The sequence below is a fragment of the Chionomys nivalis genome, chromosome 19, assembly GCF_950005125.1.
Source record: "Chionomys nivalis chromosome 19, mChiNiv1.1, whole genome shotgun sequence".
Classification (NCBI taxonomy): Eukaryota; Metazoa; Chordata; class Mammalia; order Rodentia; family Cricetidae; genus Chionomys; species Chionomys nivalis.
In genome coordinates, this window is record NC_080104.1 from 14,185,487 (window position 1) to 14,208,948 (window position 23,462).

The window sequence follows — 23,462 nt, forward strand, 5'->3', positions numbered from 1 at the left end:
GGGGCACTAGTGTGCAAAGGCTTCACTGTGCAAGTGTGACGGTGGAGCACGAGTGTGCAAAGGCTTCACTGTGCAGGTGTGACGGTGGAGTATGAGTGTGCAAAGGCTTCACTGTGCAGGTGTGACGGTGGAGCACGAGTGTGACAGGACTCTTCACTGTGCAGGTGTGACGGTGGAGTATGAGTGTGCAAAGGCTTCACTGTGCAGGTGTGTTGGTAGAGCACGAGTGTGCCAGGACTCTTCACTGTGCAGGTGTGATGGTGGGGCACTAGTGTGCAAAGGCTTCACTGTGCAGGTGTGATGGTGGAGCACAAGTGTGCCAAGGCTTCACTGTGCAGGTGTGACGGTGGAGCACGAGTGTGCAAAGGCTTCACTGTGCAGGTGTGACGGTGGAGTATGAGTGTGCAAAGGCTTCACTGTGCAGGTGTGATGGTAGAGCACGAGTGTGCCAGGACTCTTCACTGTGCAGGTGTGACGGTGGGGCACTAGTGTGCAAAGGCTTCTCTGTGCAGGTGTGATGGTAGAGCACAAGTGTGCCAGGACTCTTCACTGTGCAGGTGTGACGGTGGGGCACTAGTGTGCAAAGGCTTCACTGTGCAGGTGTGATGGTAGAGCACAAGTGTGCCAAGGCTTCAGTGTGCAGGTGTGACGGTTGGGCACTAGTGTGCCAAGGCTTCACTGTGCAGGTGTGACGGTGGAGCACAAGTGTGCCAAGGCTTCACTGTGCAGGTGTGACGGTGGAGCACGAGTGTGCAAAGGCTTCACTGTGCAGGTGTGACGGTGGAGCACGAGTGTGCCAGGACTCTTTACCGTGCAGATGTGACGGTGGAGCATGAGTGTGCCAGGACTCTTTACCGTGCAGATGTGACGGTGGAGCATGAGTGTGCCAGGACTCTTTACTGTGCAGGTGTGATGGTGGAGCACGAGTGTGCCAGGACTCTTTACCGTGCAGGTGTGACGGTGGAGCATGGGTCCCCAGGTTCTTCACCGTGCGGGTCTGATGGTGCAGCATGAATGTGCTGGTTGGTTTTTGCCAGTTTGTCACAACCTACACCTATCTAGGAAGAGGAAACCTTAATTTAGAAAATGCCTCCATATGAATGGGTGGAGAACAGAGCTTAGGACATCACAAAACTTGATTTCAAAATAAACCACAAAGTTTCAGTAAGCAAAACAACATGGCAGAACTGAGAAAGTAGTTCGCTTGCCTGCTGAGGTCCTGAGTTTGATCGCTGCAAAACAAACTGGATGGTACTGCCAGAGTCAGACGCACAGACTTGTGGGAAGGCTGAGGTGATCCAGACTCTCCTACTTACAGCCAACTGAGTAGGGTTTTTTTGGGGGGCTTCATAAATATACTTTAATTTGTACATTTATTGATCTACATATTTGTATATGCTTGTAGCTTGTTTCATTCAGGATATGAATAAGGTGTTATCACCTTTACTCCACCCGTTTCTTTTACTTTATTTTTTCAAACTATCTTTTCTCATTTTACATGCCAAATCCGGTTCCCACTCCCTCTCTACCTCCTGCTCTCCCCACCTTCCTCCCCATCCCACCCCCTATCTACTCCTCAGAGAGGCTAAGGCTTCCCATGGGGAGTCAACAAAGTCTAGCACATGGCTTTGAGGCAGGACCAAGGCCCTCCCCACTATATCTAGACCGAGCAAGGTATCCCTGCAAAGAGAAGGGTTTCCTAAAAGCCAGAACAAGCAGTAGGGATAAATCCTGGTCTCATTACCAGTGGCCCCACAGTCTGCCCCAGCCATACAACTGTCACCCACATTGAGAGGACCAAGTTTGGTCCTGTGCTGGTTCCTTCGTTGTCTGGCCGGAGTTGATGGGCTCCCATTAGCTCAGATAAGCTGCTTCAGTGGGTTCCCCATCATGGTCTTGACCTCTTTGCTCATATTCTCACTCCTCTCACTCTTTGACTGGACTTTGGGAGTTCAGACCAGTGCTTAGCTGTGGCTCTCTGCATCTACTTCCATCAGTTGCTGGATGAAGGTTCTATGGTAACACTTAAGATAGCCATCAATCTGACTACAGGTATTGGGGACTGCAGACCACCAGACCCTGAATTTCTTGTAAACAATTTGTCTTCCCCTACTCTGAGCAGCCTGCAGCTACTCTGAGCACGAGACCCTGATGGCAGGGGAGTGATTTCTGGTGGCCCTGCAACTGAAAGCAGGGGTGTGGCCAGAGCCCTATATAAGCTGACAATAAAGGGGGCATTCTTGGTATTCTTGTTTCAAGGATGACCCATGTCCCTGTGTCTCTGTCTGTATGTGTATGTTTTTAAATCTCCAGCCTAGTTCCCAGCTCACTTACCATCCCATAGTGCAGGTACTACATACAGGGCCAGGCCAGTTCAGGTACCCTTGCCACTCTTGCTTAGAGCAATTATGGTTCATTTACTTGATGAAAACTAACATAACAATCATAGAAGATTGGTCTGTATGAACTAATATGAAAAGACTTTCATCATAGAAAATTGTGTATATAACTGTGCTAGAGAAAAGTGCTGCCTTTTATCTACATGGCACACTGGATGTCTGGCTTTGACTCTTGGCTAAAAAAAGGACAGTAAGACTAGTAGATGAACTGTTTAAGGTTTTAGGCTGTTCTGGTAACCCCCAAAAGTTTATAAACACATTTAGTGTACTCATTTCGATTCTGACCCATTGTCTGTTTCATTATTTTAAAAACACAGTTTCGGAGCTGGAGAGACAGCTCAGAGGTTAAGAGTGCTCTCTGTTCTGAAGATCTGGGTTCAGTTCCCAGCACCAACACTGGGAAGCTCACAACCAGCCACAACTCCAGTTTTGAAACATGCAATGTCTTTTTCTGGCCTCCAGGGCACTCACACATGTATGATAATCACACACACACACACACAAACTAATAAATAAATAATCTCTTTATAAAGCATAGTTGCAGCCATAATATAAGTTTTAACAATGAATGATCAATCCCCACCACCAACAGTCTCAGAACTGGGCCATCAAATGAAATGGCATTCAGCACCTTGGACTGTTATGTGAAGCCCCTGTTCCTTTCCCAGCAGCCCAGACCCCCAAAATAATCACACAGAAACTATATTATTTGCAATACTATTTGGCCAATAGCTTAAGTGTATTGTTAGCTAGCTCTTACATCTAGAATTAACCCATTTCCATTATTTTATATTTTACCACGAGGCTCGTGGTCTACCAGCAAGGTTCCAGCTTTCCCCTCTGGCGGTTACGTGGCATCTCTGACTCCACCTTCTTTCTCCCACCATTCAGTTTAGTTTTCCCCCTGCCTACCTCTATTCTGCAAAGCCACTGGCCAAAACAGATTCTTTATTAACCAACGATATTCATAGCATACAGAGAGGAATCCCACATCATTGGTCTTTGATATCTCAGGCTTAGCTTTGTGCAATTTCCATCCAGAAAATGCATAGGGCTAAAGTTCTACAGGCTAGATTGATTTCAGGATGTGCTATTAGGTTAGGTCAGAGGCTGCAGAGCCACACCAACACCACTGGGAGGGGCCTGGGGAGATAGCTCATTGGAGAAATCATTTGCCAGACAAATGTGGGCAGCAGAGTCCACATTCCCAGAACACATACTAAAAAATACTTTGCAGACATGGCAGAGTTGGAATTTCTGGGGCATGTCGGAAAGCTAACCCATTAGATCTGGTGAGCTCCAAGTTCAGTAAGGGACTGTCTCAATAAATGAAGTGGAAGGCATCTGACATCAACATCTGGCTTCTGTGCCTATGAATGCACACACATGTAAGCACAGACACACACACATCCACCATCCATACATACACAGAAAGAAAGAAAAATACTAACTAAACCAGGCTTCATTCTCAGATTTCCTTGGGAGACCTCATTCCCACAGAAGATTGGGAAACACAAAAGCCGGAGGCTTTTCTCTGACATTGCAACACAATTTTTCACACTGGGCTCTTCTCCTTTCTTCTGCCCTGTGAATAGCGATTCTGAAAGCCAGGCTAAGCAATGACTTTCCAGCTCCCACTTGAAGACCCTGCTAGTGTCTCTTGAAAAGTCTCTTTACTGGAGCAGAAGTGATTCCATTTTGGTCAAGATGGCTGGCTGACTAGATCCTGTGAGTGACAATAAACACCTTCCAGCAATATCTCCCAAAGAGGCAAAACCATTTCTCCCCATCTCCTGAGAACTGCAGCAGAAAAAAAAATTAAGAATCTGAAGAGCCAAAAGGGTTGAGAGCTGATGCAGAACAAGCTTGGGGTTCTGTTGAGAAGGAGAGAAGTATGGGTGAAGTGGAAAATCAACTTTCGTGATTCCATCATAAACAGAACTCTCTGCTTCTCGGAAAGAGACTCCCCCAGCTCGTCTCTCAACATGGTCTATGTTCTCCTCTAAACAGAATGTCAGCTGGGCCACCCCCATGGACACAAGCACAAGAGGCAAAACCTGCATCCTGAAGGTGCTGGAGACCCTCTGCTCTTCATAATGTAAGCCAGGAGACAAGAAATAGTCAATGGCTAAGAGGCATGGGTGCCCAGCTTGCCCAAGGCAGAACAGTGGCTAAAGAATCAGGTTAATGGTAGAGAAAGATACTGGGGAGTAAAAATCAGGGAAGGCAAACATATGCACTCCGGCTTATAAACTACCGCATGAGCAAAACCATGGAAGCCGAGGAGAAAGTTGGATGTCCTGCCTGCTCCCCTCAAATACATCTTGATCTTAAGACCATTAACCACATCTTAGGGACTGATGGGGACTAAGGGCAGGAAAAAACACAGAATAACTTTCCCCACACTAATGTCCCCAAAAGTGGCTCTGTGTTTCCACCTGCAATCTGATTCCTTGCAGGATAATGGTGCTAACAGGTGGGGTGACAAATACAAATATTGACTTTCTCCCAAAGTAATTCAGACCTGAATTACCTCAAAGTAATTCAGATGGTCCCTGAGTGGAGACTCGTCGGCCTGGAGTCAATTCTCAATCCTGCGATAGATGAAAAGTTCTGCTAATACAGGGAAAATAAATTGGAGCGTTGTGGGAGCCAGACTGACCCTAGGCTTTCCCAGTGGCCGTCATGAGAGGACAAAGGAAACTTTAATTCTGTCCTTGTCCAGGAGAGGGCGTGGCAAGGCTGGCCCGAGGCTGGAGGCAGCGCCTCAAAGGAGGGGAGAAGTCAAGGTTGTAGTTTCTGCTAACAAGACTCCTCTGTGCCCGCCTCCACCCCATGCCTCATCTGTTTGAAATGATCAGCACACAGCAACTGTAACAAGGGCAGACACTTCAGAAACACCTCCATTCAGCAACAGCCCGTAAGCCAAAGGCGCACAAGGCTACCATGCACATGCAGATACCTGAGCCCTGATTCCTAGGCCAAGTGTATTTTCAGGCATGGGCTTCAGCATAAACAACAGTCGTGGGGGGAAATGAAAGAAAATGCAGAAGATCTCCTTAACCTTATTACTCTAGCAACCCTACCACATGGTGCTTCCTGAGCCTACTTTGACAGCTGTTCTTTCTTCTTGATACACTGATGTTTTGTAGTTGACTGCAATGAGGAAATGAGCCCAACCCTTGCTCTAGAGACACAGAAATGGGGCCTTTAAAAGAGTTAATTTATATATTTATTTATTTGTGCGTATACATGGGTAATGGGTTGGGTCAAGGTGCCCACATAGACTAGAAAAAGGCATAGGGTCCCATGGAGCTGGAGACACAGGCAGTTGTAAGCCTCCACATGTGGGTCCTGAAAATGGAATGAGCACCCGCACCCTATAAAAGAAACAAATGCTCTTACGTGCTGGGCCATCTGTCCTGACTCTAGATGTGTTTTTGAAACAATAAAGAAAAAAAAAACTGTGGAAGTCACTAAAAGCACAAAAATCTTTTCTAATTTATTTATTTATTTGTTTGTTTTTGCTACAAATTTGTATGGTTGTTGTGCATGGTGCTGTATTACATAAGACATATTAATAAACCGTAGATTGTACATTGCACATAATGCCTCGGCCCTCTTTTTTTTTAACCCCTTCCCTCCCGGAAGTACTCTTCATCCCCGTAGGCAGTTTCACTTCGTCTTTCATGCCATATATTCATATGCAATCTTATGTATTGATATAAAATCTAGAGGCCACAAATGAGAGAAGAAATAGAATACCCACCTTTCTGAGACTGGCTTAAATCGATTGATGATTCCAATTGCCTTCATTTTCCTGCAAAATTATATCACTTTATTGTTACAGCTGAAAAAAAGTCATACACACCACCACCACCATCAGTGTGGGAAGTCCTTCTGTATATGTGTTGCTTTTATTGGTTAACAAATGAAGAAGCTGCTTTGGCCCAAGATAGGGCACAATAGAGCTAGGTGGTAAAACTAAACTGAATGCTGGGAGAAGGAAGGCAGAGTCAGGGAGAAGCCATGTAACCCCGCCAGAGACAGCCATATGGCAATACATAGATTAATAGAAATATATTAACCAAAGATATAAGAGCTAGTTAGCAATATACTTAATGATTGGTCAAGCAGTGATTTAAATAATATGGTTTTTGTGTGATTATTCCAGGAATCTGGGCAGCCAGGAAATGAACGAGTGAACTACCTCCACCACCTCCACCTCAACCACCACCTCCACCACCACCACCTCCACCACCTCCACCTACCTCCACCTCCACCACCACCTCCACCACCACCTCCACCACTTCCACCACCTCCACCACCTCCAACACCTCCACCACCACCTCCACCACCTCCACCTCCACCACCTCCACCACCACCTCCACCTCTACCTCCACCTCCACCACCACCTCCACCTCTACCTCCACCTCCACCACCTCCACCTCCACTACCTCCACCACCACCTCCACCACCTCCACCTCCACCACCTCCACCACCACCATCACCTCCACCACCTCCACCACCACCACCTCCACCTCTACCTCCACCTCCACCACCTCCACCTCCACCACCTCCACCACCACCACCACCACCTCCACCACCTCCACCTCCACCACCTCTACCACCACCACCTCCACCACCACCACCTCCACCACCTCCACCTCCACCACCTCCACCACCACCATCACCTCCACCACCTCCACCACCACCACCTCCACCACCACCATCCCCACCTCTAACTCCACCACCTCCACCACCACCTCCACCACCTCCACCCCCACCACCTCCACCACTATCTCCACCTCCACCACCACCACCATCCCCACCTCTAACTCCTCCACCTCCACCTCCACTCTTTTGTAGGATATCTAGGTTGGCTCCATGGCTTAGCTATTTTGAATGGTGCTGCAGAGGACATTTGATGTACAGATATCTCTGGGATATGTTGGTTGAACACCTAGGAATGAGATGACTATGTTATATGGTAGATCTGTTTCTTTAGATCTCTGCACTATTCCCATACCAGCTGGACTAGCTCCTATTCCTGCTAATGGAGTATAAAGTTTCCCTTTTCTCTATACCTTACCAGCATTTGCTGTTTGCTTTCTTGATGACTGCTGTTCTTCCGTCTGAATAGGAGGCCTGAGGTTCCATTAAAGCAAACTGTCCAGACAACTGTGTTTGCAAAAATCAAACAATCAGCTTAGTTATTAATTGTTTTTATGGACATACATTTTCTGAAACAGGCATCTTGACTCACAAAGTTACATATTCACAGGATTTCTAGATATAAATTATTTAGAAAAGTTGATTTCCCTCCTCTGTGATGTTTTCTTTGTTAGTCACCAAGAATGCAGTCTCAGATACTATTTGCTTTTTAAAATTGGGTGCTGGCAAGATGTAAAAGAACAAGTGTGTTTACCATAGGGATTAGTGTCAGCTTATCCTAGGACTTGAAAATTTCCAAAGAAAGCATGGATTTAAAAAAAAAATTTAGAAAGACCAGAGAGATTGCTTAGTAGTTAAGAGCACTTGCTGTCCTTTCAGAGGACCCAGGTTCAGTTCCCAGCATCCACTTGGAGGTTCACAACCCAACCAGTGTAACTCCAGTTCCAGGGGGTCAGACATCCTCTTCTGATGTCTGTGGATACTTGGTGTGCACACAGTGCACATGCATACACTCAGGCACAACACGTATACACACGCAGTACAGTTTATTTTATTTGCTGGAATTAGCACAGGGTGAAATTTGGTTCCTTTTCACATCAGGCATTTCTATGGTGACATTAAGGGACAAATCTGGACTTAGCTCTGAGATGTTGGTTATCAAGGGTATCAGTTACTGTGGATAGACACTGGTTCCTGCCCAAGTGGCTGGTCACGGCCCCAGTTGTTTAAAGGAGCATGTCTCTAAGAGTCCTAGACCTTGCTGGTCCTATTCTGTCCTCTGATTGCTCTGCTTTTCCAATACTGTCTTCTCTACTTTTCTTTCAATGGGTAGGTGCTGTAACCAGAAAAGCAACAGACCCTATAACCAACCCGTCTTTGTTCTCTAGACTACAAGTAACAGGTAAGCTGGCCGACTCAACCAATATCTTCGGTTCCTTTTGCTAAAGTTGTGTCCCACAATTTCTTTCTGACTTCATGTTGGATCACTTTCTAAAAACCGTACAGCATGGATGGAGGAAGAATGGTGGGGGCTTAGCTTTGGGACATTTGGCGACTTGCTGTTCAGTGCTTGCTTCATGCTTCTCATTCCTAAGCCAAAGAGAACACTTTGAGATTTAAGTGAGGTGTGTGTGTGTGTGTGTGTGTGTGTGTGTGTAAGAAGTGGAGAGGAAAGAATAAGAACTATATCTTGCCTGGCATAATACTTGGAGCAGCACAAACACTCAAGACAATAATTAATTGTGTTTCATATGAAATGTGAGCACAGTGTCGTTTCCAGAGCAAACTCCATTATTATTTGCATGTGAAACCTACATATATGATACCGCAACTACAGTCCCTTTTAATTAGGCATGTTGATGTTACAATTGATCACGTAGCTGGTTGTCCATGGAAAGCTTTCCCTGTCCTAGCCATGTCCCCGAAGAGCCATGTGATTCAGCAACCCAGATCTCACAGAGTTCCCTGTTTTACCCAGATAATTGGACTGAGAAAAAAAACTATTGTGGAGCATTACAAAACAAAGCATGATAAAAAGATAATTTTTTTTTGACTAAGAAAATCTTTTGTGACAATAAATTCAAGTGTCAATAAATTCATTTGCCTCTGTAGGGCCTTTTACATAATAGCTTAATTGGGATAAGAAAATCAGTTATATCCTATAAGAGGTATTAAAATGCAGATAGCCTATATTCAAGGTAGATTAATAAAACAGATAATTATTATTATTTTAGGATTATTTTATTTTTTGATTATGTGTATATGTGGACCATGGATATGCACACATGAGTGTGGGTACCTTCAGACACCAGGAGAGGGTACTAGATCCTTTGGGGCTAGAGATAGAGTGAGAAGTGGTTGTGAGCTACCTGATGTGGGTACTGGGAACCAGACTTTGGTCTTCTGTGCTTTTAACTGCTGAGCCATCTCTTCAGGCCTGAACAGATCATTTTAAAATTTTATTTAAAATCAGTCAAGTACCTGCCCTAGATAGGTCATGGGTCTAGGGGAAAACACACTATTATTAGTCTGCTAAAGGAGCATGGCAATAAAATGACTCTTGGTGATATATTGATATGCCCGTTGTCTTAGCTAGGGATTCTATTGCTACAACAAAACACCATAACCAAGAAGCAAGTTGGGGAGGAAAGGGTTTATTTGGCTTACACTTGAGCATTGCTGTTTATCACTGAAGGAAGTCAGGATAGGAACTCAAGCAGGGCAGGATCCCTGGTGCAGGAGCTGATGCAGAGCCCATGGAGAAGAGCTGCTTACCGGCTTGCTTCCCATGGCTTGCTTAATCCACCTTCTTATAGATCCTAGGATCAGCAGCCCAGACGGCACCACCCACCATGGCTTGGGCCCTCCCCCATTGACCAATAAATGAGCAAACTCCTTACAGCTGGATCTCAAGGAGGCATTTCCTCAGCTGAGGCTCCTTCCTCCAGTGACTCTAGCTTGTATCAAGTTGACACACGAAACTTGTAGGCCCCGGGTCTACCCTTGTTCTTGGGGTTCATCTTGAGGACAGTTTCTGGTCAGCTAGCTAAAACATTCTGTTTGTTCCTGTGCTCCCCTGCCCCGCCTGGTGATTAGCTGTAGGGCATTGTTTTCTTCATCTTTGATGTGGTAATTTCCCACCTGCCTGGATGGAAATCCTTGTGCAGCAGTGAGGTATATAAGGATTTCCCCAAGGTTAAATAAACGGCATTCGGCTGAACTCCTTTCAAATGACCCAGGTCTCTTGTGTGTTCTTTCAATCTCCAGGCCCTTGCCTGACTTGCGTACGGTACAGTGGTGATGCACGAACTGTCCCGAGGGGGTAACAAAAATTGGGTGTTACAGAAACCAGCCAGTACACCCACAGATTGGAGCACTGCTCCGTCCTCAGAGAAGTGTCTTCTCGGTGTAGACAGGGACTGACACAGAGATTCACAACTAGACAATGTGAGGAAGAAAGATTGGGACACAGGTCCTGAGTGAGATGCCCTCATCACATCTGTCAAGGCTCAGGGACCTATTTGGAAAGGAGGTAGGATGATGTAAGAACCAGAGGTGACGGATGACTCCAAGGAAATGGTGTCTTCCAGATGCAACAAGACTGGTGCGTATATGAACTCACAGAGACGGGGCAGCATGTACAGGACATACGTAGGTCCGAGCCAGATGGAGTCCCAGTACTGAGAGGGGCAAGAGAATCCGGGATCCAGCTCCTATCAGAGAAGCTATCTGCAACTGACACCTGTTGGCCAAGGGAAAATCAGTTTTCTCCAATGAAGTGCCATTGTATTATCAACCACACTCTGGGGGAGGTCCCAAGCCTAAGAGTAGTTAACCAAACCAACACAAAACAAATTTCATGGCGTATGTGTGTTGGAGGGTAGTGTTTTTTGTTGTTCTGAAATTTTTCATCTCTTTTTGAGGGTGGGGTTTGGGTGGGAGAGGATCAGGGAGGAGTTGGCAACAGAGAAACATGGTCAAAAATATTGTATGATTTTTTTTTATTAAAACTTCTTTTAAAGAAATTCAGTCAAAGGGAGATGATTCCAGATTTAAATATGTCAGGAGCATCCCGTGCCACTAAGCCACAGCTGTGTGCCTTCTTTCTGTCCGTGCATCCTGTCTTGTCTACCTTAGGTTGGCACAGAGCTGTTGCAAGCTCTAGGCATCTGGCCTTCTTGCCCCTCATTCCACAGGGGGAGCAGTACATCCTAAGCCCTGCAGCTGTGAACGGAAAACTTTCCAAGCCGCTATCCTAGACAGTGGAGACGGTAGAGATGTACTCTATATGTAATCGCTGGTGTCCTGAATAAGAGGGAGACAAAGAGGAACTCTGGTAAAGAGGGGAAGGTAGTATGGCCACAGACACAGAAATAGGAAGTAATGTAGGTAGAAGTACAACAATGTCCATAGCTACAGAAACCACAAGAGACAAGAAATGACTCACCCCTAGGCGCCCTGGAGGCAGTCTGACCCTGCGGGTGCCTTGCTTTTGACCCCATGATACTGACTTTGGACCTCAGTCTTTTCCAATTGTGAAAGAAGGAGTTTCTGTTGCTTTGCACCACTGCTTGTGATAATTGTTAGAGCAGTCACTGAAACTAAAACAAGAAAGGAAAGTGAAACTTCCTTTAAAAGAGACAAAATCTCAGAAGCCCTTGCAGCTCCCCTGCCTTCCTGCCGGGTACTACTAAAAAGGTTCTCAGTCGGCTGGTGGTGGTGCATGCCTTTAATCCCATCACTCAGGAGGCAGAGGCAGATGGGTCTCTGAGGTGGAGGCCAGTCTGGTCTACAGAATGAGTTCTAGGACAGCCAGGTTACACAGAGAATCACTGTCTCAAACAAACAAACAACAACAAAACATTTTCATTTTCAGTATGCTTAGAAATGAGTGCCTGACATATTTTTAAGATTCTATACAGGTCTGCTAGCAAGGACAGAAGTGTGTTGCCATAAATAGAAACAATTTTGAGAGAAAGCATCTAACAGTGTCTGTCATAGCTGGGATAGGGAACCCGTTGGTGCTGAGGAAAAACTCACCAGCTAAATGCCAAGGTCAAAGCACTGGGATCTGGGGGGTTCAGGAGTTCACTGTATCCCGCAGGTGAACACTTTCTCCAGCACTAGGCTTGCTTTCCAAGCACAGGAGTCAGTGGAACCCACCCTCTGCTGCGACAAAGCAGATACAAACAGTGCCCAGCAGACAGGCACCTCTCCTGCGATGAGGTCTCATTTTGCCATGACTTGGATAACCTTGGGAAGTCAGCAGACAAGCGAGTGCGGCTGGGGCAGGGGAGTCTTGCAGAGGCAGGCAAGCATTCCTGGCATCATGCAGCTGAAGACTCTACTGATGGAGGAAGGTCATTGGTTAATTAATAAAGAAACTGCTTGGCCCTCATAGGTTAGAACATAGGTGGGTGGAGTAAACAGAACAGAATGCTGGGAGGAAGAGGAAGTGAGCTCAGATGCAGGGCAGCTCCTCTCAGAGGCAGATGCGATGAAACTCCGACCCAGGATGGACGTAGGCTAGAATCTTCCTGGTAAGTGCACCTTGGGGTGCTACACACATTATTAGAAATGGGCTAGTCCAGGTGCGAGAGTTAGCCAAGAAGAGGCTAGATATAATGGGCCAAGCAGTGTTTAAAAGAATAAAGTTTGTGTGTTGTTATTTTGGGGCATAAGCTAGTCAGGTGACCAGGAGCTGGCCCGGCAGGAACACAGCCCGCAGCTCCTACTACACTCTACTTTCCAGTTCTTTGCTCTGCCTCGTAGAAAGTTGTCCATCACAAGAGAGATGTGTTCTCAGCACCTCCTGAGTAATTTCAGACTGTTGAAGCCAGGCTTGCACCTATAGTCCCAGCTACTCAGCGGGCTGACTTGGGAGGAGTGCTCGGCCTTAAGAGTTCCAGGTCAAACTAGGCAACCTATCAAGACCCTGCATAAAAGCAATGCAAGCTGGGATATAGCTCAGTGGGTGAAGTACCTGCTTCAAAAGTGAGTTCCAATCCCCAGACCTCATATAAAAACTGTCTGTAATCCCAGAGCTCCTTTAGTAGGACAGGAGGCCATACAAAATTCCTGGAAGTGTGTAGGCCAGGAGTTCAGGCCTGTGTGATGGCAAATAAGAGACCTTGTCTCAAGGCAGAAGACAAGGACTGACATCCACACACAAGCTGTGGAATGCACACACTTGAATTCACACACAAATTGCACAGCACACATATAACATCCCTCCCCATCCACACACAGATTTCAAAAATCCAGCTTGCCGCTTCGCGGGGAGTCACTTAGGTGACTTTTCTGGTGGCTCATCCCCCACTGATTGGCCAGCAGCTGGGAATATATCACCTCTTGCATTTAAGATTGAGTGCTTCTGTTACTACTGTTTGCCTCATTCTGACCGAGTTGGCCACTGAGTGCCTTATGGCAGTTTAGCCTCAGCTGCAAAGGCAGGGTGAGGCCTTTGCCAAGAGACTACCATGCTGAGGGCATTTCCTGGAATTAAACATCCTTCAGATATGACTTCACCACCTCCCCCCAGAGAATGCATCTCTTCTTTTTTATATTTTTCTTCATTAATTTAAAAAAATACAGAAGGTTTTGGTTTGGCTCACAGAAGGCACAAAGTCCTGGCATCTGGAAAATTCCTTGATTGCTGCTCTCCAGTAAGCCTAAATTTAAAAGGAAGCTACACAGCAACCACTAGGCAATGTGGTTGCCCGAAAATAATTGGCTTCTGTGATACACAGCTAGAGACAATGGGAGTTTGAAATCTCTTCCTTATGGTACCACTCTTTTCCTAGTAGGCTAGCGAGTGGCTTGGCCCCTGGAGCTCTCTGACTTGGTCCTACAGATCCTTTAGCACAGCTGAGGCTTTCCAGAGAGCAAGTGCTATGGAGATCCAGGTTTGTAATGGGAGCTGACACTGTATCGTGGGGGTTAGACGTCTTTGGTGCTTTCGCTGAAGATGGACAAGATTTTCAACATGCTTTCTGCTTATTTCTGGGATAGTTCAGTGGTTCTGGGCCTGAGTTAAATGCCTAGATATCTGCAGAGACATCTTTATTACTTTGGTACTACGTATTCACTGTGTAACCAGAGTCCCAAAGCAGAGGCTCCAGGGTATTAACATCCCTTATTGCACTGGGGATCATGGATTGTATTGGGAAGGGGCCCTCAAGTGGAGAACCAGAGAGCGAACATCTCTGAGTAGGTTACTGTTCTAGTTTGCTTTCTGTTGTTGAGATAAAATACTCTGACCAAAAGTTGCTTAGTCACTTTCAGATCACAAGTCCATCACTGAGAGAAGGCAGTGTGTAAACTCCAGGCAGGAACCTGAAGGCAGGAAGCATGGAAGAGCTTTGCTTCCTGGGTTATATAACCCAGGACCGCCCGCCTGGCCGTGGGACTGCCCATAGTGGGCTGAGCCCTCTTCCCACCGGAATCACCAATCCAGACGGCCTTTTGTAGACATGGCCACAGGCCAATCTGATCAAGGAAATTCTTCACTTCCCAGGTGAATCTAAGTTGTATCAAGTTGACAGAAAAACTTAGCTAGGACAGTTATTGAGAAGTGGATAATACAAGAGATGGGAGAGAACCCAATAAACAGGGTGGCATGGGTGCTGGGTGGGGTTGCACGTTAGCCAACTACCTTCTCCATGCCTCTCCCTTTTCTTAGGCTCCCCGAGCCTCCCAGGAACCCAGTGGAGCACAGACTGTCTACTGCTTAGGGCGAGGCTCATCTGAGGCGAGCCCTGTCCTTTCCTCCCTTTTTCTCTTCCCTACAGAGATGTCTCTGTCCCATGATTGGTCTCTTTCAAGCTGGTGAATGAGGCTGGGCTACTGTGTGACTGAGCCCCATGGTGGTCTACAATCACAACGCCTAGCATAAGACCTATGAAGAAGGTTTGGAAATTTCTAGTAGTCATATGAAAGTTAAAAGAAGCCTGTAAAATGAACTTTTAAAATATGTGTAGCTCAGTGTATAGAGAGCATGCGATTTCAGCGTACCACGGTGCTACATCTCAGCTCCTTTGACACCAGTGATCTTCATGCAGCGCCGGGACCTGAACTCTGGCCATTCAAAGACTAGCATGTCAGTCAGCTCTTATGACGTTCTAGGCAAGCCAGGAAGCCAAACATTCTGAGGCAAATGAGTCCTCACTGGTCCTTCACCTTCTTTCCTTAGGTAGCTATGTACTTTGCATATTTGCATATCTACAGAGATGGTTCTCAACAGCATGAAATACCACTCTTGGGAATTCTTAGGAAGAGCTAGAATGTGGGGCAAGTCGTATAATAGGTTTGTTCTTGTGTGCTGTTTAAGGTCAGTCCCATAAAGACTTCGGACACCCAGGCCAGTGTCACAGGTGGGTATACTGTGTCTTGTTTTCCTCCTCTGTCTCTTTGAGGGCCTTCCTCCTTCTTTAGTGTTTGCATTTCTTCTCTGTTGATAGACAGCTGAGTCTTCAAAACCTTGAGTCCTCGCTATTAGGAACACAGTCTTTAAATGAAATTAATAAGAGCAAATGAAACGTGCTACAAATCATATAATTATAAATCAGATAATTTCCCTACATTAAACTCCCTATAAGAAATTACCTTGGGTCTGCTGAGGTGGCTCAGTGGCTTAGGTGCTTATTGTTACTGTCAAGCCTGAAGACCTGAGTTTGATCTCTAGGACCCACATGGTGGAAGGAGAGAACCAACCCCCGAAAGTTGTTCTCCTCCCTCCGCATGTTTACTGTGGCATGTTCCAACCCTGCCATCCTACCCTCCACAATGAATGTAGTAAAAAAAAAAAAAATTAAAAAAAGACAAAATTTCAAATCTTGGGGATTGATAGCAGTGTGATCTTGACCAACATTTCAGATCGAAGACTAGATATTTGACAGTAAATCAGCCAAACAAACAAGCAACAAGCACAACGCCAAAACACCGGCACTTTTACTGTCTTTTTTTTCTCCATCACAAAATCCTGGAATGAGGAAATAGTTTCATGTGTGTTAGCTAGGTATTTTACCCCTGAACTGGATCACCTGCCCACAGCTACACGTAACAGAATACCTAGTGAATGAACAGGTCTAAACATGTAGGGTTCAATCTTTTGACACTTGGATATGGCTTGTCACCAGCAAAGCTCATGCTGGAGAATGGTGTGGAATTAAATTACAAAGAATGGCAAAGAACCCCACCCTCATAATACTTTAAATACATTTATGATTCTGTGTCAAGCTGTGTCTGTAGCCACAGGTTGGGCCCTCCTAGAAACTTCTTTTCCTCAGAGGATAAGAAGGTTGGTGGTGGCTGCTATTGATGGTTGACAGCACCATCTCTGACACCAGCTCTTCACTTTTTAGTGGTGGTATTCTTTAAACATTTGCCTCATGGCCATAGAGGGTTTCTGATGCTGTAGACACTGAATCCTAGCTGAAGAAAAGAAGATATTCTTAGTAAAAAAAATACTCATGAGCCCTACCCCCTTATCGGCCTGTAGCTGCAAGAGAGTCTGGGGAAATGTGCCGTTTGTTTTTCAGTCCCTAAGGTGGCAGCTCTGAGAGAATGTGAAGCTGGTGAACCCGTGATGACAGCTGGGTGTGGTACCGAGCCACAGTATGTGTGTGGTAGCTATCAAACCTGGAGGATCTGAACATACGAAGCATACGAAGCATCTTTATAGGTAACATTTCATTTGATCGTCACAGCTGCTCTGTGGTGCATGTCCTTCAGCAGCCTTCCCCTTAGAAGAGCTTTTAAAAAATCAGTTAGCTTACCCAAATCACACAGAAACTCCTTCGGGGTTTTGTCCACCTCCACCATCACGACCACTAAATAGCCAGCTCCATTTCCATACAGCTCATCTTCCACATGCCTTAGGCAAATCTGGAAATGCTTGATTGATATTTTTCTCCATGGATGCAGAAGGAGGGAGAGGAAAGATTTCTGGCTCGAGAAATTAGGTCAGTATGATGTATTTTCTGAGAGAAGGAAGAACATTTTTTATGGGGGTCAGGCATTACATAAGCTCCATCTTGGGTGGGTTTGGTAGGTGGTACCCATCAGTTACCCTAATGGCTGAGAAAAGGTAGTAGGTGTGTCTGGAATGCAGGAGAAATTTCATAGAATTAACTATTCCCTAAGAGATTGATGGTCACAATTAAATCACTATCACCTGACTAGGCTCCTTGCAAACTAATGAGCTAAGTGACTTTTCCGGCAACGCAGAAGAAATGGAGCGAAGACTGAAGGATGCAAGTGACTTCTTTTCTGCTGACCAACACTGGTAGGCAGCATCTGAGATGAGATCCGATGATGCTCACTTGCTGATTCCATGGGAAGTTTGTATCCAGAGATTTGCTCCTAAGTCCATGGCCACATCATAGGCAGCTATGACTTCTTCCTTCTTAGTACATGTACTTTGTTTTCCTGGCTATCATGCCTTGGGGAAGGAAGTAGCCATGTTACATATTCCCCCAGGGCAGTAATTATGGGGTTCTCATGGAGTATCAGTCCCACAGTCAACCGGAGTGCTCAGTACAACAGCGCATTAGGAACAGAATTCTGCTGAGTGAGCATGGAGAGGCATCCGTACCTAGCCAAGTGTTCAGACAGGGCCCCAGTACTGCTGGGCAACCTGAGCTCAGCCTCTGACAGATCCTCCAGAAAAGTAAGGCCCCTGCCTGACCTGCAGATAGTGGACAAAGTGCTATTCACTTGCTAGGTGGATGATGACTAATTAAATGGGAATAGATAAGAAACCCAAGGAGTTAAGATGGGACACGGGGCCTTTTGGCAGTGAGCTAGCTAGCTATATGCCTGCTAAGTTCAAGAGCCAAAAGACTATCTTCAAAGACATGACCTGTTTGACCAAGTGAAACCAGCTCTAGAATGAATGGATCTGGGCTCACTAGAAGGAGATCCTGAGCAGGAGGCAGCCATATTTGGAGCAAGCCCCCTCGCCCCCCCCCACCAAGCAGTGGCAAAACCTTGGGAGTCAGAAAAACCCAACCATAACCATACCCCAAAGGCTTTTGACAGGGTTGAGACAGAAATTTTCATTACCCAAATGAGGGAGGAAATGAATGATCTTATCAGATCTTATCAAATCTGATCTTATCAGATTATCAGACTCAGATGGATGAAGAGAAAATTCAAGTTGAGGAGTGCAACCAGTCACTCAGTTTTCTTATTCTATAGGCAGTTTCTTCTTCCTTCCTGTAACAGGCCCCTTTCTCTTGTAGACCAGGCTGGCCTTGAACTCACAGACATCCATCTGCCTCTGCCTCCCAAGTGCTAGGATTAAAGGCGCGCGCCATCTGCCCGGCAGAAACAGTCCCCTTTCTCGTTGCTGTGATATATACAACAAAACATCCAATGAAATTAATTGAGGGACAGAAAGGTTCATTTTGGTTCACAGCTTGAGGGAAGAAGAGAAAGTGCATCGTGCTACGAAGATATAGTAGCAGAAGAATGAGGCAGCTGGTCCCGTGAGCTGAGTTTGCAGTTGGGAAGATAGGAGCAGGAGCAGGAGGCAGCTGGTCACACTGGATCTGCAGTCAGGAAAATAGGGGAGCAGGAGCATCTAGTCACGTGAGTTTGCTGCAGTCAGGAAGCAGAGACTGGAGAATGTTGGAGGTCAGCTTGCATGCTCCTTCTCAGCCCAGCCCATGGGTCATCACTACCCACAATCAGGTTGATTCTCTTTCTCACCCATTTGGAACCTCCCTCACAAACATGCCCAGAGGTATATTTCCATGGCTGTTCTATATTTTGTAAAGCTCATAATAAAAATTAGGTGTATTTTCTCTTTTTAGAGCAGCATGCATGCTCTCTTCACGAATCAACTTGGGTTTCTATAATGGAGTTTTGTAGCCTGGGGGACTTAAATCATGAAATTTGCTTCCTTGCTAACCTGGGAGCTGAAAGTCTAAGACCGAGCTGCCCTCAGGATTCGATTCTGTTGAGGCCTCTCTCCCTAGCAGGAGATATGTGCCTTCCAGGACTCCTTCCCTTGCCGTTCCTCAGGGGTCGGGTATTCCTCCAGGGGAGGCCAGTGGACAGTCACTGAGAGTCAGTTCTCTTCTTCTACTGTGAGGGAATTGAACTCAGGTTGCCAGGGTTGGCAGCAATCACCTTTACCAACTGAGCCGTATCATAAGCCCCCCATCGCCCTTCTTAATAAGGATACTAGTCCTGTAGGGCTAATTAATAATTGGGCACTAACTCCAAACACGCTTATACCAGGATTTATGGCTTCACAACATGATTTTCAGCGAGCTACAGCTCAGTCTATAACACTTCAGAGCCATTAACGTCTATAAAAGGTAAGGTCAGATAGGATGAGAACACGGGCTAGTTTCTGCAGTAAGACTCCTTTCAAGGATAACAATGATGAGCACAAAATAAGTCTTCAATAAATGCTCATTGATCAAAAGAATGACAGTCACTCTCTGATACTTTGAGCTTGGGGAATCTGTGAGAACAGGCCATGTAAACACATTATTTTTTCAATAAAAAGTATATGGTTTTCAAAAAGTCCCTTTTTATTTTCATCAGAATTATAAACACTACTGAGGTTCCAAATCATCGGATGTATTCACATCTTTTATCTATCAAAGGTTTATTAAGAGTTGGGGGGATAACTCAGTCAGTAAAATGATTGTACTGCAAGCCATGGGGAACCCATGGAATTCCATGGAGCTTTCTGGCCAGCCAGCCTTGCTCAGGAGAGTGAAGAAGCCTTTCACAGACAAAGACGAGAGTGATCTTGAAGCTGAATGCTTCTTTCGAGAGGACTCTGAGTTCTCAATCAATCCCAGGCATCTTTATTTTGGAAGGAAGACAAAAGCTTAGTGTCGCTGACTGCATGTGACTACTTAAATTCCTGTTTGGTCTCACTCTTGGACTAAAAGAATAAGTGGGACGTTCAAAGCCCACAATGACATGAATAAGAAGGTAACAAGAATATATGTGTAGCAAAAGAGACAAAGAAGATGCAGCTACTTCACAGATTAGGAAAAGCGAGATCTAAGCACACTTGTTTACTCAGTATATGTAATAAGTGGCATTTGGAGTCCTAGATCAAGCTTCCTGATCCCTTCGCACCTGCTGAGATGACCCAAGCACATTGTGAACAGGAGGGGAAGAGACTACTGCAGACACAGAGAATCCTGGAGGGACACCCTGTCTGTGAGTTCCTGAAACAATGCTCACCAGACCTGGAGCCTCCAGACAAAAGACAGGGTGACTGTCCTGTGTACATAGGAGAGCACTGGGTTATAGCCCGTAGACATGCCTGTGTGAGCATGAAAGACCATCTATCATATAGAATGTTCAGTGTCACGTCTTAGCTTAGAAAATCTCACAAGTATTCACGTTCCCTCTGAGGTTTAACAGTGTAGATGTTGTGGCTGTTGATCCTTGGAAGAGAGCACTCGGCCTGCAGGATAGAGTGAGCTGGCTGTGGCTGGTCCTCTGAATTTATAGCAGCTCTGCAATGGGATGCCGGAGAGATCCAATTTCAACTTGCAGACACCTATGGAATCATCTAGCATATAGGCTGGGGATTTAACTCATGGTAGACTACTTGCCAGCACCACTAGGATGTTCTCTGCCATCGTTGGTCCATTTTAGGGATGTGAGGACAGCGCTAGATAGAGAAGACTGTACAATTATAGGAGCTCAAAGTGATGGAGGGTAAATCGGGCGTGGTGATGCAGGCCTTTAATCCCAGCACTTGGAAGGTAAAGGCAGGTGGATCCCTGTGAGTCTGAGGCTAGCTTGATCTACATAGTGAGTTCTAAGTCAGACAGGGCTACATAGACACACACACACACAGAAGGTGTTGGATAGTAGGTATTGAAGATGAACTAGGCTAGCTTCCCCAAGATACAGCTTCTGAGAGTGAGCCGTATATGCAGGGGCAAGACTGGAGAGTCATTAGCGTCTGAACCCATGAGAGACTGAAAGAAATGAGTGTAGGCGAGCTGAGATGCAAATGAGTGTAGGCGAGCTGAGATGCAAAGTCAGTTCTATGGTAGCTCTGGAACTGGTGTGGCCCAGGGCATGATCTTCTTACCCCCTGCTAAGGCAACACTGCAGATAGCCTATCCCCGAGGAGGGAGTGTAACCTGAGATGGGGAATTCCTTCTGGCCTAGTTAGGCCTGTGACCACTCAGTGGGAAGCCCTGAGCTGCATCTACTGGGAAGCAGGAAGTAGGATTCATACACAGCACCCACTCCAGTCCATCGGATGACTCTCAGGATCTGGAATTTGGGAACTTTAGAGAGGCAACCATTCATCACGCTTTAAGAACAAAAATCATTTTACAGCCAAATGCTGACTACTTAGAAACTCGCACTAAGCTCACTAACGATCACACCTAGTCACGATGCCCCATGGTTCTGCCTAAGCCTAGGTTTTGAGACTTAATCCTTTAGTAAGAATGGAAAGTCATGCAAAGAGCCAAGGAGCTGTATATGAAACTTCAGAGTCAAACATTTCAGGCATTTTACCCGATTCCAAATTTTCTGTTTTCTGCCACCTAACAGCAATGTCCAGGAACTCCACCACCCACTCACTCTCTTTGAAAAGAACGGGTTAATGGGTCTGAGAGAAAACATTTTGCTTAAAAGTTTCCCTCACACTGATTGCATAAATTGAAGAGGAGAGTCTGCCAGGTGTTCAGTGGTGCCTCGCATGGTGGCTTTTGGCACGGACACTCTGTACTCCCAGCTAAATGAGTGTTTTCCTGTGTAACTGACTTATCTCCTTTATAACCTGTTCTCTTCCCTCCCTAAGCCCGTTTTGTACCAAGGCCTTCTATGTGACTTGAGGAGGGGAAAGAAACATCTCTACTTTTCTAGAACTGTGACAGGAAATTGCCTCTTGACAGTGGATGCTGAGAAATCATTCAGTCTTAAATCCTTGAGCAGGCAATGGGTTCAGCCCCCATATCACGGAGTGTCTATATGTTTAGAACTCTGGCTTTGGCATGAAACATCTCTTATTTGTGATAGGATTCATCTGTTGAATGGAATCATATAATCTCCCCGATGGAAACTCTTCTAATTATGATGAAGATACTCTTACTTGGTCCACAGATCCTGGATCCTGCCCCCCCCCCATCTCATGAGGTGACATGCTTAACTTCTATCCTGTGTGGCAGCCATGCTGAAACCATTCTTGAAGTTATGGTCAGCCTTTCTGAACTCATGGCCTTTATTCTGCCTCCCACAATGTTCCTCTCTGGGCACTTCCATGGCTTTTTCTTCTGTTTACTTACGAGTTGTGATAATTAGTGTTGTCAACTTGAGAGAATCTAGACTCACCCAGGAAAGCAGCCTCCAGGCACACATATGAGGGTCTTTTAGCCTCTGCTATACCCAAGCTTAGGTTAACTGAGAAGGGTCTCACACTAAACATGGACAACACCATTCCCTAGGCTTGGGTCCTGGACTGAATAGAAAAGAGAAAGCTAGCTGAACACAGGTGTCTTCTGCTCTCTGCTTCTTGCTGCTGGCACAACATGACTGGCCACCCCCAGATCCTGCTGCTGTGATCCCCTGCAGTGATAAACTGCAACCGAGCTGTGAACCCACAGAAACCCTTCCTTGCTAAGAGTCTTTTATTGGGGTATTTTTTAACAGGAAGGAAATGAAGGCACATGCCTTCTCAGTCTTGCCGCCATGGATCTCCGCTCTGAGTTTCTGTTCTCACAGTGAGCTGTTTGTATTTTTCACAAATTCACATGGTCAGAATTTGGGGCATGTGTTGTGTCATTCCCAAACAAGATTCAGTTCTTTGAAATGAAGGGGACAGAAAGTCCTCATTCACCACTGAAAATTGAGCATTAGACAGTATAAGTGTTGCTTGGGTGAATGGTGTCTCTGTGCTTACATTCTGGGCTTCCTATTTAAAAAATACTCTTTGTTTTAAATGACTATTTTTACATGAGATGGCCTGGGGACACTTTCAGTGTGAAGACCTCCTTAACCCTTCTACAGTTAGTGGCTCCTTTCTTCTCATTCTCATGATGGTTTTATTTTGATGGAAGCTAACTTTCTTGGTATATCACTCTTTTCTTTTTTCTTTTGTTTTTAGAGATATGTTTTTTTTTTCTGTAGCTTTAGTGCCTATTCTGGAACTAGCTCTTGTAGACCAGGAAGGACTTGAACTCATAGAGATTCACCTGCCTCTGCCTCCTGAGTGTTGGGATTAAAGGCGTGCACTGCCACCACCTGGCTGGTATATGACTTATTAAAGAACTTCTATGTATGGGTTTTCAAATAAAGATATATAATGTATACAGCCCCTGGACAGCTCCCACATGTCCCTGCTCCATCAACACCCTCCCAAAGGCAACCCTGATCATAATTCATATATAT